Source organism: Bubalus kerabau, chromosome 2 (genome assembly GCF_029407905.1).
Source record: "Bubalus kerabau isolate K-KA32 ecotype Philippines breed swamp buffalo chromosome 2, PCC_UOA_SB_1v2, whole genome shotgun sequence".
NCBI classification, from domain to species: domain Eukaryota; kingdom Metazoa; phylum Chordata; class Mammalia; order Artiodactyla; family Bovidae; genus Bubalus; species Bubalus kerabau.
Genome location: NC_073625.1, coordinates 105963187 through 105981937, shown reverse-complemented (window position 1 = coordinate 105981937; position 18751 = coordinate 105963187). Strand labels below are relative to the sequence as shown.

General features: G+C 37.7%; 1 protein-coding gene across 23 annotated transcripts in view; it reads left to right on the top strand.

Annotated features, from left to right (window-relative positions):
- The window catches only part of ZBTB20 (zinc finger and BTB domain containing 20), an 869429-nt gene that overhangs the window by 206799 nt on the left and 643879 nt on the right, over nt 1–18751 (top strand). For all 23 annotated transcript variants that reach the window (XM_055568256.1, XM_055568236.1, XM_055568251.1 and 20 more), the window contains one exon: nt 15045–15090. The gene's annotated coding sequence lies outside the window, so the exon portion shown is untranslated. The remainder of the gene's footprint in view (nt 1–15044; nt 15091–18751) is intronic.

Genomic DNA, 18751 nt, shown 5'->3' with positions numbered 1-18751 from the left:
TTCTTGAGAGCATCTGCAGTTGTAGTGGCAAAAAAAGAAACTAAACTTCACAAGAGAGCCTGATGCTTTCAGACTGGAGGAATATGGGAAGGGACAGGGATGCCAGAGAGTGAGTGGTAACTTAAGAAAAAGACAGAGATGGGAAAACTCAAATTCCATATTCAAGCTCTGCCTACCACTTTTTGGCTGACCCCGGAACCATACATGCACAGGGAAGACTGAAAGCAATTGGAACAGATCTGAATAGGACAGAGTTTGCAGCTTGAGATTAGCCAAGCTAATGACTGGCTGGAACAAAAACACCAGCTTTCCCTGTTTCTGTATAACTGAATCCAGAATTTTTACCGTTAACATCGACAGTGTCCAAGATACAACCCCAAATTAGTTCAAATACAAAAAACATGGTAAATTGTAATCCTTTCTCAAAGGGAAAGAAAATCAATAGATGAAAATTCTGAAATGACCCAGATATTAAAATTATCAGGAAAGAAATTAAAAGAAGCTGAATTATTAATTATAACAGGTGAATGAAGTAAAAGAAAATATGGTTAATATGAACAAAAAGATAGGAAATATCAGCAGAGAAATTCTAAAATATATATCTGTATTAAAGAATGAAAATTTTAGGACAGAAAAATACATTATCTGAAATAAATTACCGAGTAGGATTAATAGCATAATGGATGTGGCTGAAGGATGTCAGTGAACTTGAGATAGATAAATATAATTCATCCAATCTGAAAAAGAGTAATTAAAAAAAGAATGGAAAGAATAAGCAGAAACTCAGAAGCCTGAAGGAAAATTTTAAAGCATCTACTATATATGCAGTTGAGAATGGGTAGGAAAATTATTTAAGTATTTTAAGAATCAAAGTAAAAGCTTCCTAAAGGTTTTGAAAGACATACATATTCAAGGACTTTACCAAACCCCAGACACAACAAATTTGATGAAAACAATACCTAGGCATATCATAGTAAAATTACTGAAAGCTAAAAATAATATTGCACTCAAAATTATATTTATTGTTATTTAGATATTACAATGTTGCATTTGAATATATTTTTTAAAGATGAGGAAACATTCATTGCAGCACTGTTTATAATAGCCAGGACATGGAAGCAACCTAGATGTCCATCAGCAGATGAATGGATAAGAAAGCTGTGGTACATATACACAATGGAGTATTACTCAGCCATTAAAAAGAATACATTTGAATCAGTTCTAATGAGGTGGATGAAGCTGGAGCCTATTATACAGAGTGAAGTAAGCCAGAAAGAAAAACACCAATACAGTATACTAACGCATATATATGGAATTTAGAAAGATGGTAACAATAACCCTGTGTACGAGACAGCAAAAGAGACACTGATGTATAGAACAGTCTTATGGATTCTGAGAGAGAGGGAGAGGGTGGGAAGATTTGGGAGAATGGCATTGAAACATGTAAAATATCATGTATGAAACGAGTTGCCAGTCCAGGTTCGATGCACGATACTGGATGCTTGGGGCTGGTGCACTGGGATGACCCAGAGGGATGGAATGGGGAGGGAGGAGGGAGGAGGGTTCAGGATGGGGAACACATGTATACCTGTGGCAGATTCATTTTGATATTTGGCAAAACTAATACAATTATGTAAAGTTTAAAAATAAAATAAAATAAAAAAAAATAAAGATGAGGAAACAGTAGAATATAGTCTTTAAGTAAGTGAAAGAGGAGAGTGAAAAATTTGGCTTAAAGCTCAACATTCAGAAAACTAAGATCATGGCATCTGGTCCCATGACTTCATGGGAAATAGATGGGGAAACAGTGGAAACAGTGTCAGACTTTATTTTTGGGGGCTCCAAAATCACTGCAGATGGTGACTGCAGCCATGAAATTAAAAGACGCTTACTCCTTGGAAGGAAAGTTATGACCAACCTAGATAGAATATTCAAAAGCAGAGACATTACTTTGCCAACAAAGGTCTGTCTAGTCAAGGCTATGGTTTTTCCAGTGGTCATGTATGGATGTGAGAGTTGGACTGTGAAGAAAGCTGAGCGCCGAAGAATTGATGCTTTTGAACTGTGGTGTTGGAGAAGACTCTTGAGAGTCCCTTGGACTGCAAAAAGATCCAGCCAGTCCATCCTAAAGGAGATCAGTCCTGGGTGTTCTTTGGAAGGATTGATGCTAAAGCTGAAACTCCAGTACTTTGGCCACCTCACGTGAAGAGTTGACTCATTGGAAAAGACTCTGATGCTGGGAGGGATTGGGGGCAAGAGGAGAAGGGGACGACAGAGGATGAGATGGCTGGATGGCATCAGTGACTCAATGGACGTGAGTTTCAGTGAACTCCAGGAGTTGGTGATGGACAGGGAGGCCTGGCGTGCTGCGATTCATGGGGTCGCAAAGAGTCAGACATGACTGAGTGACTGAACTGAACTGAACTGAATAGGCTTTAGTCTCCTAACATCAAGCTTGCCACTTATTAAGTCTATGACCTTGAGACAGTTTCTTTTCTTAGAACACCAATTACTGCCTTTATAAAATGATGATAAAGATGCAAATAACACTACCTTATATGGATGATGTATAGATTAAATTATATATGCAGGACTCTTGGCAAATCACTTAGTGGAGGTTAAATAAATAATAGTTCTTGTTACCTTTCTTTTTTTCCCTAAATGCTCTTTGCTTGGTTGTACTTCTTAATCCTTATTATAGAAAATAATTTTCTGTTCTTATAATGCCTTTTTCTAATTTTGTTATGAATATTTAGTAGTCTTGTATAATAAGTTAAGATGCTTTTTCAGGTTTTGCAGTATAGTTTTTATAACAGACTATACTGGTTTTTGAAGGTTTATTAAGTGTTGCCTTAAAATGTACTTGGACTTGTGTAGGTGCCTGTGTGTGTGTATGTGTGTGTGTGTGCTTATCTAGATTTCTAACTGCTTAGGTAATATTTTAATTTCTAAAAATCTATTCAGGTTTTCAAATTACTCCAAGCTAGTTTCATTTTCAAAGAAAATATCCTTTAAGTTTTAAAATAGCTTTAATAATTGGTTCAAATAAATAGCATAAAGTTGTTCATGTACATGCATGCTCAGTCACTAAGTCATGTCTGATTCCTTGTGACTGTAGCCCACTAGGCTCCTCTGTCCATGGGATTTCCCAGTCAAGAATGCTGGAGTGGGTTGCCATCTCCTCCTCCAGATCTTCCTGACCCAGGGATCAAACCCATATCTCCTAAATCTTCTGAACTTCAGTTGTATCAGGCTCTTTGGGATGCTATGGACTGTAGCATGCCAGGCTCCTCTGTCTATGGGATTCTCCAGGCAAGAATATTGAAGTGGGTTGCCAGGCCCTCCTCCAGGGGATCTTCCCAACCCAGGGATTGAACATGTGTCTTCTGTATCTCTTTGCATTGTCAGGGAGATTCTTTACCATTGAGCCACCTGGGAAGCCCTTGTGAAAGTGTGAAAGTGTTAGTTGCTAAGTCATGTCAGATTCTTTGTGACCCCCTGACTGTAGTTTGCCAGGCTCCTTTCTCCATGGGATTTCCCAGGCAAGAACACGGGAATTGGTAGCCATTCACTTCTCCAGGGGATTTTACCAATGCAGGGATTGAGCCCTGGTCTTCTGCATTGCAGGCAGATTCTTTACCATCTGAGCCACCATGGAATCCCTTATGGATATATAAGGGAAGCCTTTATAGATACATAAATATAAATTTTATATTTTTATATTTATACATTATATATATGTATATATATATACCATTGTATATATTGCTATTCATTCATCTGTCAGTGGACATTTAGGTTGCTTCCATGTCTTCGCTATTATAAATAATGCTGCTATGAACATTGTGGTACATGTATCTTTTTGAATTAGAGCTTTTGTTTTTTCTGGGCATCTGCCCATGAGTGGGATGCTGGATCGTACGGTAGCTCTATTTTTAATTTTTTAAGGAACCCCCATACTGTTCTCCATAGTGACTGCACCAGTTTACATTCCTGCCAACAGTGTATGAGAGGATTCCATGTTCTTCATACCCTCTTCAGCATTTATTATTGGTAAACTTTTTGATGATGGCCATTTTGACTGGAATGTGGTTATATCTCATTGCAGTTTTGATTTTGATATTCTCACTTTTAAAATGACATTTTATTTGACTATATAAACTACGGTACTTATTTTCCCTCAATACTTTGAAGATACTATTCCACTATTTTCTAGACTCTGTTGTTGCTGGTGAGGTGTTAACTATCGGTTTAGTTGACATATTAAAAAGCAGAGACATTACTTTGCTACAAAGATCCACCTAGTCAATGCTATGGTTTTTCCAGTAGTCATATATGGATGTGAGAGTTGGACCATAAAGAAAGCTGAACACCAAAGAATTGATGCTTTTGAACTGTGGTGTTAAAGAAGACTCTTGAGCATTCCTTGGACTGCAGAGAGATCCAACCAGTCCATCCTAAAGGAAATCAACCCTGAATATTCATTGGAAGGACTGATACTGAAGATGAAGTTCCAATACTTTGGCCACATGATGTGAAGAGCCTGATTCATTGAAAAAGACCCTGATCTGAGAAAGAAAGAAGGAAGGAGGAGAAGGGAATGACAGAGGATGAGATGGTTGGGTGGCATCACCAACTTGATGGGCATGAGTTTGAGCAAGCTCCAGACGATGGTGAAGGACAGGGAAGCCTGGTGCGCTGAAGTTCATGTGGTCAGATGTGACTGACTGACAACAATGACAACATGAAAAATGAATTTTCAATAAAGTTTTCATAATATTCAGTTTCTTCCAGTGCCACTGTATGATAATCACAAATGCAAAGAAGGGGCCTAACTCTAAATTCTGATGCCCTGTAATTGTACCTAAAGAGCTGGTACACATTTGCCTTTTACAACTCTGCAGGTAGTACACAGAAGAGGATATGCTTTTGCCTTATCATAGTAAATAATAAAGTTCACAGCTATATTTACACAGGTTGAGTTTTCAGCATGTGAATTCCTGTGAAGAATGTTAAATCTCTGCTGCTACTGCTGCTGCTAAGTCGCTTCAGTCGTGTCCGACTCTGTGCGACCCCATAGACGGCAGCCCACCAGGCTCCCCTGTCCCTGGGATTCTCCAGGCAAGAACACTGGAGTGGGTTGCCATTTCCTTCTCCAATCCATGAAAGTGGAAAGTGAAAGTGAAGTCGCTCAGTCGTGTCTGACTCTTAGCGACCCCATGGAGTGCGGCTTACCAGGCTCCTCGGTCCATGGGATTTTCCAGGCAAGAGTACTGGAGTGGGGTGCCATTGCCTTCTCCAGTTAAATCTCTAATAGGTATTTAATATACATTTCAGTTGATTTTTCTACTAACTGTAATGGTAGTAATTATTTTATTTATATGTGGGAAAGGTGTGTCACCTAAGAAAAAGCCAATAGTTTTTTGTCAGGTTTTTCTTTTTTTATGTTAAAATGTCTTTCCATTTCTAATGGCTGTTATGTTCCTACTGCTCTATCTTATGTTTGTTGTTTTTTTTTTAACGTATTGTCCCTCACATCTACTTACTTTTTTCTTGCCTTTAAATCCTTTTTATTTTATTTTTTTCTACCCAAAATGTCCATTCCTGGACTTTTAGTCAAATCATATCTCTATTTTGCTGCAGACATTGGCTGGCCAACACAAAAGAACTAATTTGTAGTAAGCCCGTTCTCCTAAATGCCACGAATTATACCATCAGTTGCTTTCATATATACAATCTTATTCAATTACCATTAAAAACTCTGCATGTTAGACAAAATCCCTCCCCCCCCCATTTTAAATAAGATGAAACTGAGTATTTAGGTAGATTATGTAAGTTCCCTAGGATATACACTTAGTAAGCTGGAATTCAAATCCTAAACTTCTTATTGGAAGTGGTTGCTGTTCTCATTATAACTCCATTGCATCTCCTAGATATTGTACCTCCAGCCTACCTAGTATTGCTTTTGAAGTTTGCCATTGATTGAACAGAATTTATAATAAAAGAGTGCCTATAGCTTCAAGTCTTCCATGTGGCAGATAGACTTGGAATGTAGAGAAAACAACAGTAGGGGTAGCTGTTACCTATCTAATTTTACAGTCTCTCTTGATTGAAAACTGCTGCTCCAAACCTTATATTTACACATCTGACCAATATTTATTGACTGTTTTATTGTGTGTCAGGCACTAAACCAGACCCTGGGTATAGAGTGCTGAGCAAAATAATGTGGCCTCTATGGCATGTACAACCTAGCGAGGGAGAGGGAATTCTCCAGGCAAGAAAACTGGAGTGGGTTGCCATGCCTTCCTCCAGAGGATCTTCCCAACCCAGGTATTGAACCCAGGTCTCCTGCATTGCAGATGGATTTGTTACCATCTGAGCCACCCAGGGAAGCCCAAGAATAGTGGAGTGTATAGCCTATCCCTTCTCCAGGGGATCTTCTGGACCCAGGAATCAAAAAAAGGTCTTCTGCATTGCAGGTGGATTCTTTACCATCTATTAAACCAGTAACCGCATGGATAATTCAAATTGCAATGGATTCCAGAAAGAATAAAATAATGGTTGGGTCTGTCTCAGGAACAGTAGTCAGATCCAGTCTCTCTGAGACTGAGGAGAAGTACACAATTGGTTAGGAACTGCAGAACTCTTTCAGGGACCTGTGTGTGTCAAAGTCTACCATACCAGCTATCTGCTGAAGAGGGAGATAAGAATCAACCTGTCCACCTTGGGATCAAACCAACCAGGCTTTGTAATCTGTTATTAAATTTGAGACTCAGATTCTGATAATTTAGTTTTGTACTGATTAAGAGGAAAAATAGGAAGGAAGAGTCAAATAAAGAAGCTGCAAGATCAGGCCTTTAAAGATTGAAAAATGTTTTGTTTAGAGATGTAGCTCTTTAATTTTTCAATGCATTGTGAATTATTTAATCATTAGGAATAGATGTGACACAATTCATCCGGTATTCCTATACCCAATATTTAACCCAAATACCGAATATTTAACCCATATGTGTATTAGTCACTCAGTCATGTCCAACTCTTTGTGAACTCATGGACTGTAGCCCGCCAGGCTCCTCTGTCCACAGAATTCTCCAGGCAAGAATACTAGAATGGGTAGCCATTCCCTTCTCCAGGGATCATCCTGACCCAGGGACTCAACTCAGGTCTCCTGCATTGCAGGTAGATTCTTTACGGTTTGAGCCACAAGGGAAACCCCATTTAACCCATGCTGCTGCTGCTGCTAAGTCGCTTCAGTCGTGTCCGACTCTGTGCGACCCCATAGACGGCAGCCCACCAGGCTCCCCCATCCCTGGGATTCTCCAGGCAAGAACACTGGAGTGGGTTGCCATTTCCTTCTCCAATGCATGAAAGTGAAAAGTGAAAGTGAAGTCACTCAGTCGTGTCCGACTCTAGTGACCCCATGGACTACAGCCTACCAGGCTCCTCTGTCCATTTAACCCATACCTACTATTAATTCATTCGGTTATGTACTAGGAACTAATGACATAATGGTGAATAAGACAAAGCCTTTGTTTCCCATTTTTACAGTCTTATGTGAAAGACAATTACAATGCTGTGTGATGATTATTATGACAATATTAAACACAGGACATCAGATTCTCGAGGAGATAACACCTAAATTAAGACCCAGGAATGTGTACAAGGTGGTCAGTAGAATTTTCACATTCCATAAAAATAAATCTTTTCCATAATCATAGCTTCAAGTTGAGAATTTGAAAATATTATTTTTAACATTTTTCTAAGCTTTAATTTTGTTAATTTTCTTTACTAACACTTAAACTTTAATGTACAAAGTTAAGTTTTAAAAGTCATCTATTAAAAAACTATTTTCTAGTTAATAAACTCTGAAGTGTGACTTACAGGATAGAATTATTAATATTTAGTATATTGTGGATCAGGGTTCTATGGAGAGTCCAAATTCATCATGTTTATACATAAAATGTGATATTAAATTGTTTCATTTTAAGTAGTAGCCAGTAATAATAGAAATTTTACATACAGAATTATTTTGTAAGCTTAGCTTTTAATACACTCTATAGCTTTATTAGAGCAAGTGTGACCTTAAGTCTAGACAGACCAACTATGCCTTTGGATTAACGGGTGTTTATCATATGATTTCCTTTTCCTTCCTTATTGCCTTTTATCTGTTTCCCGTTCACAGAGCTGATAAGTAGATAACTTTTGCTTCTCTTTATTCCCCTTTCTGATAGGGCTAAATCTAACTTAGTAATTTATAAAAATAAGCATAACTAACAAGTTTTTCAAATCTGCTTTTAAAATTATATTCCTCTTAATCTTCATAAACTTTGAGTTCAGGTAAACTCCAGAATTCAGGACACCTCAATGTAAAATAATAAGCTGGCTTTATTGATTATTAAAATCTATATTTTATAATATAATAATGATTGAGCACCCAGATCAATTGTAGGTCTGGAAGAAGTAAATACATATTAAATAAAATAAAAGTATTTTAGATTAGATAGTATCTTTTCTTAAAATAAGCCAAATTTAAAATGTAAACTACTAAATATTCCTAAGAATGTTCATTCAGCCATAGGGGAAATATTTTTTAGTTTAAATTTAGGCTCAGAGTTCTTTTATGGAGCCACTGCTCCTGCAGACCCAGCTGAGACTCTTTTCAGTGCCTTAAGTGAATTGCTGTTGTTGTTCAGTTGCTAAGTCTTGTCAGACTCTTTGCGACTCCATGAACTGTATCACACCAGGCTTCCGTGTCCTTCACTATCTCCTGGAGTTTGCCTAAACTCAAGTCCATTGAGTCAGTGATGCTATCCAACCATCTCATCCTCTGTCACTCCCTTCTCCTACTGCCCTCAGTCTTACCCAGCATCAGGTTCTTTCCCAATGAGTCGGTTCTTCATATCATGTAGCCAAAGTATTGGAGCTTCAGCTTCAGCGTCAGTCCTTCCAATGAATATTCAGTGTTGATTTCCTTTAGGATTGACTGATTTGATCTCCTTTTAGGCCAAGGAACTCTCAAGAGTCTTCTCCAGCACCACAATAAGTGAATTAGGTATTCAATTTATTAATGGCTCAAGAGGTAACATTAAACATCCCCTCTTCCATCACTAGCCAGGCCCATCCAGTATGAAGGGAAGATAAACTTTTAGTCAACACAGCACAAAGTCAGACCTATTCAGTTCCCACTGGGGAACACAGCTATGCCAACCTAGAAGTAGAAGAACTTAAAAAATAAATCCTCTATAGTATATCTCCATCAGGAATGGTACTGATAGTAACTTCACCCTCATAAAACCCAAACAATTCTAGGGATTATGTAAACTGCAATAGATTCTAAAGGCACTGTGTAACAATTCTTTGTGCTGTCCTCCAGATCAAATCAGAAGGTCTAGAACCTCAGTATGTATTAATTTGTGTATTTTAAGCCCTGAAAGCAAAGCCAATTGTAGTATTTTTTTACTTCTATTTGCAAAACCTTGTGCTATATGTGAACTCAGGTCATTTGCAGAGTCTCTTTAGAATACCTTAAAAAGTGATACTGTTCATGTGTGATTTTTAGGGAGCCTACAACACCTGGTCCTGATTCCAGCTGAATAATTGTTTACCTTTGCCCTTATAGTTCCATTTCCTGATTGTTTCAGTTAAGTGTAGACAGTGGTCCTTCATTTTTCATTCAGAAAAATGGGCACATATTACTACCTTCCTCTTGTGTAATAGAATTGGTGCTTTAAAATGCTGGTTAGAGTTGCACATTGTAGCTATTAATATTGTTCAAGTGTTTACTGGTTCAGAAATGTTCTGTGAACATCCAGCATATGACTGGCTCCTAGATGAGCTGTAGAATAGAAAGTGATATATTGAGCATGCTATCTTTCTAACTCCTTACTCCTTCTTTAGCTTAAAGGTACAAACATCCTCTCCTTTCCTCATACAATTAGGACAATACTAATATCTTCTGTTCAGAGAAGGCAATGGCACCCTACTCCAGTATTTTTGCCTAGAAAATCCCATGGACGGAGGAGCCTGGTAGGCTGCAGTCCATGGGGTCGCTAGAGTCGGACACGACTGAGCGACTTCACTTTCACTTTCATGCAATGGAGAAGGAAATGGCAACCCACTCCAGTTGTCTTGCCTGGAGAATCCCAGGGACGGGAAGCCTGGTGGGCTGCCGTCTATGGGGTCGCACAGAGTCGGACATGACTAAAGTGACGCAGCAGCAGCAATAGCTTCTGTTCAGCAACGTTTACTTTCATACTGTGCTAGTTCTTTTCCATGCCTATCACATATAATATGTGCTTAGTCACTCAGTCATGTCCAACTCTTTGAGAGCCCATGGACTGTAGCCCACCAGGCTCCTTTGTCCATGGGGATTCTCCAGGCAAGAAAACTGGAGTGGGTTGCCATGCCCTCCTCCAGGGGATCTTCCCAACCCAGGCATTTAACCCAGGTCTCCCGCATTTCAGATGGATTCATTACCATCTGAGTCACCCAGGGAAGCCCAAGAATAGTGGTTGGGTAGCCTATCCCTTCTACAGGGGATCTTCTGGACCCAGGAATTGAAACAGGGTCTTCTGCATTGCAGGTGGATTCTTTACCAGCTGAGCTTCCAGGGATGCATAGGCACAAACAATCTTATAGGTTAGGTAACATGATCATCATTTTTGTTGTTGTTTAGGCACTAAGTCATGTCCGACTCTTTTTGCGACCCCATGGGTTGTAGCATGCCAGATTCCCCTGTCTATGGGATTTCCCAGGCAAGAATACTGGAGTGGGAACTCCTGAATACGAAATACTGAAGTGGCAACTTCCTTCTCCAGTGGCTCTTCCCGACCCAGGGATTGAACTCACATCTCCTGCATTGGCAGGTGTATTCTTTACCACTGCACCATCAGGAGAGCCTGATCATCATTTTACAGACAGGGAAAATGTAACTCATTTAAGATCATACAATTGAAAAGAGGGATCTAGAACTCAGTTCTAGGTTTCTCTGGTAGCAAAAGCTAATCAGCTATCCACCATCCTGCCTCATATAACTCTGCTGTTGTCCCAGACCCACAGGTCATTGATCCCATAAATAGCTTCTCTTACTGCGTGGCACAGCTTCACACAGGCTGACCCCATTGACTGAACCTGAGGGCCATCATGTGGCACTAGCTTCATAGAGGCAAATGCCCACTATGGTTACAGGTCACAAGGATACTGTGTGCTGCATTCTTTTATCTGCGCAACCAAGTGCTTCACATCCCTCACCACCACCCGCCTTGGTTATCAGGGATTCCCTCAGCACTGGTCTGTCCAGCCTTACCTTCTTTCCTGGAGATGATTGTACAGCATTGTCTTTGGCAAAGTTAGAAAGTAACTCACTTATTTACTTTGGGTGACAATAAATAACTATATCTTGTTAATAATTGTGCATATGTTTTATGTAGCTTTAGGTAATCAGAGACAGTCTTACACATCTGGTATCTGAGATTGAATCAATTTTTTTTCATACTGGTCTCCTAATATATAATTCTATTAACAAAAAGTAGACTACATAAGGATAAAAAATACATCAGATCAGATCTGTCGCTCAGTCGTGTCCGACTCTTTGCGACCCCATGAATCGCAGTACGCCAGGCCTCCCTGTCCATCACCAACTCCCGGAGTTCACTGAGACTCACGTCCCTCGAGTCAGTGATGCCATCCAGCCATCTCATCCTCTGTCGTCCCCTTCTCCTCTTGCCCCCAATCCCTCCCAGCATCAGAGTCTTTTCCAATGAGTCAGCTCTTCGCATGAGGTGGCCAAGGTACTGGAGTTTCAGCTTTAGCATCATTCCTTCCAAAGAAATCCCAGGGCTGATCTCCTTCAGAATGGACTGATTGGATCTCCTTGCAGTCCAAGGGACTCTCAAGAGTCTTCTCCAACACCACAGTTCAAAAGCATCAATTCTTTGGCGCTCAACCTTCTTCACAGTCCAACTCTCACATCCATACCATAGCCTTGACTAGATGAACCTTTGTTGGCAAAGTAATGTCTCTGCTTTTGAATATGCTATCTAGGTTGGTCATAACTTTCCTTCCAAGGAGTAAGCGTCTTTTAATTTCATGGCTGCAGTCACCATCTGTAGTGATTTTGGAGCCCAGAAAAATAAAGTCTGATACTGTTTCCACTGTTTCCCCATCTATTTCCCATGAAGTGATGGGACCGTATGCCATGATCTTCGTTTTCTGAATGTTGAGCTTTAAGCCAACTTTTTCACTCTCTGCTTTCACTTTCATCAAGAGGCTTTTGAGTCCTCTTCACTTTCTGCCATAAGGGTGGTGTCATCTGCATATCTGAGGTTATTGATATTTCTCCCAGCAATCTTGATTCCAGCTTGTGTTTCTTCCAGTCCAGCGTTTCTTATAGTAATTTACTAGGGCGTTTTATAAGTGATACACATTCATGTACTTAAGACTTTTTGAGTGTTATGTAAATATCAGTTTTTGCTCAATAATACAAAAAAGTCAACCTGATATGTTTTCTCAAAGTGTGCCAGATCTGTCACAAATTCCTTAAACCGTAAGTATTGTGTTTATGTCTTTACCTGAGCTGTAGTAAATATTTTAAATTTTGTTTTGTTTTTTGTTGTTTTTTTAAGACTATTATTTTGGATCAGTTTTGGATTCACAGTAAAATTAATAGAAATGCATTAATTTTTAAATATAAATTTATTTATTTTAATTGGAGGCTAATTACTTTACAATATTGTATTGGTTGTGCCATACATCAACATGAATCCGCCACGGGTGTGCTCGTGTTCCCCATCCTGATCCCTCCCACCTCCCTCCCTGTACCATCCGTCTGGGTCATCCCAGGGCACCAGCCCCGAGAATCCTGTATCATGCATCGAACCTGGAAATAGAACTGCCATACGACCCAGCAATCCCACTGCTGGGCATACACACCGAGGAAACCAGAATTGAAAGAGACATGTGTACCCCAATGTTCATCGCAGCACTGTTTATAATAGCCAGAACATGGAAGCAACCTACATGTCCATCAGCAGACGAATGGATAAGAAAGCTGTGGTACATACACACAATGGAGTATTACTCAGCCATTAAAAAGAATACATTTCAATCAGTTCTAATGAGGTGGATGACACTGGAGCCTCTTATACAGAGTGAAGTAAGCCAGAAAGAAAAACACCAGTACAGTATACTAATGCATATATATGGAATTTAGAAAGATGGTAACGATAACCCTGTATGAGAAACAGCAAAAGAAATGCATTAATTTTAAAAGTCCTTTTAAATTGTTAGCTCTATGAGGTGTTTTCTAATTTATCTTTTAAAATATAATGAACAGTACTTTGCATGCAATAGATGCTCACTAAATATTGTTGACTTATTAAATAAATTAGTTTGTAATAGGTTGAACAGATTTGCAGTCCTAAATTGTTCTTGCTATCATTTCACTCTGCATAATTAAGAAAGTTTTACTAAGATGATTAAAAAATGTGTTATCAAATTACTGGTTTATATTCTACAGCAATGGGATAAAAGAGACCCTGGTTGTACCCCTATGAGGAACCAGGGAGGATGTATTTTTCACTGTAGGTATTCTTAGTGGATTTCATGTGTGACTGAGTTAATTTATTTCACATATGAAGGTTAGATTTATCATTTCCATATGGCCCTCTAAAACTTTTTTCCTTTACCCTTCTCTGACAACTAGTGTTTTTCTTATTATAAAAGTAATGTTTATTGTAGTGATTAACTATGTATGAAAGTAAAAAGAAAAAATTGAAATCATGCATAATCTTATTATCCAAATATAATCATTTAATTTTTCGTGTTCTTATTTTTTCTCTCAGCCACACAAATTCTATTATGTCCATACAATTGGTACTCTGTATGTTTATAACATACTTTAGAACCACAAACTACCCTGCAGATAGTTTCAAAATATTTCTTTATATGGATGTGCTATACTTTATTTTTCTACTGTTGAAAATTTAGCTTAGCTAGGTTAGTTTTAGTTTTTTGCTAACATAAATCTCTGTTGATGTTCAGTTATGTAAGGTAGAGTCTTGGAATTAAAATTACTGTAGAATTAGAGATTCTGAATTTTAAATTCTTAATCATATTACTCAATAGTTTTCCAGAAAAATTTTAGCAATTCATACTCCCCTCAGAAGTGTATGAAGAGGTGCTTCACTGCCATCATAAAAATTGATTATTTTTTTTCACACTTTTAAGCAAGTTATATCAACTAAACTTAATGACTTTAATATGTTCCTATCATCAACTATGTTCAGAGGTATAGAGATTAAATATTTTAGTTTGCTTTCAGAGAGATTATGAAATATGTTTAAGGGTCACAGTAGTTCAGAGGCTGCATTTTGCAATACAGTTTCCACCTTCATGCAAATATTTTTTGGGTCTAATTGTAAACTCTGCATACTTTTTTTAAGCTGGACTTCTTTCCAATACCTACTTTGATGGCAGTTTTCTTACTGTGTTGCACTGAGGCATCATATCTAATGTGGCTTTAGCATTTCCTCTTATAGAAATCTCATTTCTATTTGCTGTTGCAACTTGAAGTTAATGAGCATAGAGCTTATTTTTATTTATTTATGCATTTCTATGGACTGCTCTACAAAAGCACCTTTCTTCCTCACCAGTCCAAACTGAGCATTGATGAATCTGAGTAGCAGTCATATTTGTATTAGGAAGGCAATAGTCATGGAACAATACCAAAGAAAAAAATCAATTTTAAGTGTTTGTTTCATCCTCTGGTAAAAATATTTTCATTTCAGAGACCATGGTGAGTCTTAGTCCCTTGCTGGTACTTGTTTTTGATCACACTGTTCCAGGAAGCTGTGTGTGCATATACTCACACGTATGAATTTAAGGGGAACTGAAATATCCTATGGGGAAAATTCAGATATAAAATAGCCCACTTGTTTAAGGACTACAATCTTTTCTACTACTCTGCAGAAATTGTCTCAGCATAAATACTGGCTCCAATTCGAAAATTATTTTTTCTTACAAAATGTATTTGTTTTACATTTCAGAGTACCTGATAAATTGCAAGTCTGTCTGTGCCCCATAGCTGCACAGGTATGTATGTGAATTACCTATAGTTATGTTAATCTACATATTAGCTGGTAAGTGATTACATTTGGGGGCATTAAAATTGCTTAAGATTTCATAATGTGAAAATGTTAATTTTTGAGTACCTTCAAATATTGGCAAGCATCAAAGGATATTACATTTTATACATACCTTGCATTTCACTCTATTGTAAGAATCAAATAAACATTTCTAAGATTTGATGAAGCAGAATAATTTCAGTTACACAGCATTCATCTAATGGAAAGATTAGAAACTGTTTTATGGAATTGTTCTATTAAAGCAGCTCCTGATGTGGGATCAGAGACTATTGCAAAACTACTGTTTTTGACACTATTGTTTTATGTTAAAACTTTTTTTGTGTCACTTTTGAGTTTATTTTCTGTGGTGGCTGCTTTAGGTAAGGAGTAGTTGCAGATGTACTTCCTGTCTGCTGCACTGTCTCAAGCACTAGAGTAATGGGAAGAAAAATGTTTGCACCTGTTTGAAAACCTCAACTGTGTGGTGGTGTGGTTTCTGGGCAACAGGCAGGAATTCTCAAAAGCTTGGTTGCACCTGCTCAATTGTTGTTTGCAGCTGTGTCATATGATTGAGTGCACAGAGAAGCTTGTTAGCAGTTTGCTTGTGCTGTTACATATTTTGTGTCCTCCAAGTTTGAAAGATTCTTGCTTGATAGAGTCCTTGAGCTATTACATTGGTTTATTATAAAACTCATTGATTCTAGTTCCCAAATATTTTATCCAAATTCTTTGTTCTCAGTCTCAAATATTTTCTTAGCAACTGTTGACTGCCCTAGATAATATGTATGCTAAGTTCTCCAAAGAATACCTGGGGAGAGTGGATCTCTCAAGATAACTGGGTTGATAATAATTTTTGTCCTCATAGAGACATTTTCTGTTTGGCTCAGTTTCACTATGTTGGCAACCCCACTATGTGAGGCTGGATGTAGTTATTGATCCATTTAGCTGAACAGATTTGAAAGCATTTGGCTATTAGTGGACACATGGGGCATATTCAGAAAATTTAAGTGATATTAAGAACATTCAAGATGATTTCTTGATTTGTGCATGTGTCTCCATTGCAGCTGAGTGGAAGTGAGAGAGAAAATAAGGAAAAATTAGATAATTATCTTTGAAAAGGAACTAAAATCCAGATGTAAAATTTAAGACTGGAATATCATCCTTTAGTTTTATCAAATCCTGAAATTGAAAGTGAAAGTCGCTCAGTCGTGTCCAACTCTTTGCAACCGCATGGACTGTACAGTCCATGGAATTCTCCAGGCCAGAATACTGGAGTGGGTAGCCTTTCTCTTCTCCAGGGATCTTCCCAACCCAGGGATCGAAGCCAGGTCTCTCGCATTGCAGGCAGATTCTTTACCAGCTGAGCCACAAAAGAAATCCTTTATCAAATCCTAGTCACTTGATGTTTTTTCCTAAGCATTTCTGTTAGTGATGTTTCTTTTAGGAAACAGCTCTACAAGGTTTCTGATAAGTATCTATATTTTTAACATAGACAAGCTATTGTGAACTATATCCTGTACTAGTTAGCTAAAGTTCTATAAATATATAAAAAGAGGCAACTCAATATACAAAGCATTTAATTAAATAATTTATTTGGTAGTACCAAATTCCTGATATTGAAAACTTATTCAAATAACTTGCATTAGTCTTTTTAAAAATGCTTACGAGTTTCTATTGGTATTTCATAACATAAAATCTTAGAGCTTGTGTATCTTCTCCTTTTATTGACCTGTTTAAATCTGCTTTTTTTTTTTTTAACTACCATAATATGAATTTAATTGACCTCTTTGGGAGTAAGACACATAGGTACTGAGCTAAGTTTATGGTTTTCCACAGTCTCTTAATACAATGCCTTGTACATACTAGGTGGTAAGTAAATGTTGAATGAATGCATGTATAAATAAAACATTTCTGAAAGAACAGAGGCCTAGAAACTTGTTATTTGCTTTATATTTTGGATGGTCTTCATGTACTTCCTTTAGCTGTCACACTGCAGATGAGATGGAGATGAGACTACTGATAAATTCTTTCCTTAAAATGAGAAATGAATATATAAGAATTGATACTCAACACAGTCAAGAATTGCCATAACACTATTTGCAATATACTTTGCATTCATTGTGCTGACTATGAGAAGTCTTTACATTATCCCTGTTTTACACAGAATGCTGAGGTATTCAATGACTAAGTCACTCATCACCTTGAAAATGTTTTCAGCATAGATGTAAATAAAATTCTGTGTTGTGTGAGCAATGCTATGGCTTTCCTAAGCAATCATTTTCTCTCCCAAACCCTCCTACCCCGACCCTATCACTATCTCACTGAAAACACAAACTATGCAGGCTTTCTTGGGATCAGGTAGATCAGATCACATTTAAAAATTTGTGTTTTCCTAAGCATAAGTAATGGGCCCTGTATTTACTGTACACATGTTTATAATTAAGGTTTCTGTTATTCACTGAATTATAATTGTAAATAAATGAAGAAAAAGCCAAGTAGAAGTAGAGTCAAAGTAGTGTTTGTCATGACCTGCTTTAGTTAACACCCCTCTAAAGTTCCATTATGTATGGCACGAGGCAGTCATATAACAATGGCAGAAGTAGCAAAGTGATACCTTTATCTGCATCAAAACATCTTTCTTAGGCATCTCAAATTCTGGTTGATGATATTCATGTGTACTATTAGGTTTGAAAGTACACAAGCTGTTTCCTCTGGGAACAGCTTTTCCTTCATCTTAGTTTATACCAGTGGGTGAGAAACCAATATCAGGGACATTATTTTTTTCCAGAAACTTAATGTGGTAGACTCAACTATATTCTTTTGTTAGACTAATATTAGAATTGAGAGAGAACCAAAACTATGTATTAGCTAGAATACTAAACCAGATGATAGCAGATGCTTCAGTGACCTGTACTAGGAATTACAATTTGGAATACTCAGGAGGGAGAGATCACTAAACCCTAGGATTCCTGAGCATAACTGTAGATTTCCCCGTGATTTCAGGGTTAAAGAAAGAAAAGGTTAAAGGAAGAAATATTTATTGAGGACATAGCATGTCTAGATATAATCTCTTTCTCTCTCCCCTTCCTTTTCTCCCTCATTTCCTTCCTTTCTTTTATTCCACACAATAATTGAATACGTACCATTTGTTAGACACTGAGTTAGGCTAAGTAGATAAAACAGTGTCCTTGCTCTCAAAGAGCATACAGAGATATGTCAACAGAGCTCCTTTTGTCTTCACCACTTATTAGTATAGACCCAGTCAAGTTAACCTAATTTTTTATTTGTTTGTTTGCTTTGTTAGTCCTTTGGAAAATTGGAAAAATAGTAGTATCTACATTATATATTGCTGTGTTGAGTTAGATATAACAACACATGTAAAATTCTTAGTTCAGTGGTTGATATATAGCAAATGCTGTTAATAAATCTTAGCCCAACTACTATTATTTCCAACACTATCCCCACCACTATTACAACTTAGATGCTGAAGGAAGATCACCTACTTGCCTGAGAGCAAGTATCTTGGTCTGGACATTGTCACATTGATTGTTCTAAAAGTTCTATCTAATTACCTCTAATTTCTTTTAGAAGAAATTCTAAAAATCACATAGGGTTAGAACTTGAAGGGA